Source organism: Lampetra planeri, chromosome 7 (assembly GCF_965212315.1).
Source record: "Lampetra planeri chromosome 7, kcLamPlan1.2.h2, whole genome shotgun sequence".
Lineage (NCBI taxonomy): Eukaryota > Metazoa > Chordata > Hyperoartia > Petromyzontiformes > Petromyzontidae > Lampetra > Lampetra planeri.
Window position 1 is genome coordinate 14904080 of NC_136113.1, and position 1765 is coordinate 14905844.

Genomic DNA, 1765 nt, shown 5'->3' on the forward strand with positions numbered 1-1765 from the left:
CGTGAAGCCTACGTTTGTATTCTTTCCAGCTAAGATTGAAAACATGCGTTTTTTACAGTCCACCCGTCTTATCTGTAAAGTCGGGGGGGGGGGCATGATAACTGTTTGTAAAAATGATCCAATACCAATGGAAGTTTAAAGTTATGTTGCTATTCGAATTGATCACAGACTTGCCCAAGATGTAAAGACACAAACTGGTGGTAAATGGACCCTCCGTGGCATCGCAATCCTGCCTGCCAAGGCATGCTCTCCCGGGCAGGACCGCTATGCAAACGGCGTGGTAGCATCACGGCCTATAGACGACTCATGGCAGAAGAGTCACCGTTATCCATTGCCAATTAAATTCCTCAACATAATCATTCTGTATGCATGATCGTTCCTGTTACATTGCACAGGCTGCCAGTTTGATATTCCCTTAAAATTGTGTTGCTACAAAATGCCAATTTCTTTGGCACCTGGCCAGATTTGTGGCTTGTTGAAGACTCCATATAGCTGTTTAGGTGATGGTCTGAAGTTGGTGATACTACAGACTACGTGATCGTGGCACCTTCCTGTGCTGCATCGACACATTTAGGAATGAATGGAAGCATTGACGAAGAAGGTTAAAGACTCGTTCCTGCGAAATTGCTTCTGCACAACGATGCTGAGTTTACAAAGGCGAGGTTTTGTGATGCCCGTTCGCGTCATCAAATTGTAATTTCTGTTGTCGCTTCAAAGTGGCACAGCGAAATGTTGCTTCAAATGTGGAGCACAATACGAGAACACGTTTTTTTTACCCCAGAGTATGTAAAACACTGAAAATGTCGCTGTGCTGAACAATACAATTACGTATCGGATTACATTCCCTTTTAGAAATTTTCCCTTATCATATATGTGACATGTCACTCGACGTCTTTGAGGTCACGGACCGCGACCCATTAGTCTGCACGTGAAGAATGCGATATTCAGAAACGCAAAATGAATGCGTTTTTGTTTCAATTTAAAGCTTTCGTGACTGCAGGGATTCATCTTCTTGGTTCTTTCGGTAAAGTCACGCAGAAGGGAAATAATAAAAATAAAACATAATAAAAATACAATTCTCACGACGTATCGGCCACAACGCAAGCAGCCGTCCTCAGGTGAAGAACAGGTCTGTCGGAAAGACAGCGTCTGAAAGACAGGTCTGTCGGAAAGACAGCGTCATTCAGACGCTGTCTTTCCGACAGACCTGTTCTTCACCTGAGGACGGCTGCTTGCGTTGTGGCCGAAACGTGACGCTGTCTTTCCGACAGACCTGTCTTTCCGACAGACCTGTCTTTCCGACAGACCTGTCTTTCCGACAGACCTGTTCTTCACCTGAGGACGTCTGCTTGCGTTGTGGCCGAAACGTCGTGAGAAGTATTTTATTATGTTTTATACTTATATTACTTTATTATTACCCTTCTACGTGACTTTACCGAAAGAACCAAGAAGATGAATGCGTTTTTGTTTCGTTCTCTTCGTGGCTCCAATATACAGCTGGCCACTTTTGCCGCGTGTCCATCAAAGAATGCGTTTGTACGGCGCCTTATTTGAAGGGCTAATGAGAAACTAATCACGTCGAGCATCAACATGCCAATTAAAGAGCCTCGTGTCAACATGGTTAACCTTGAAGGGACCCTTGGCAATGTCAGAGGGAGAGAAAAATTATATATATCTTAAATCATCACAGCTGTGCTTCGTTGATTAAAGTGGCGTCAAACAGCCCAAACTCGTGAATGGCAAGCGTGATCCGTTGGAAAATGTT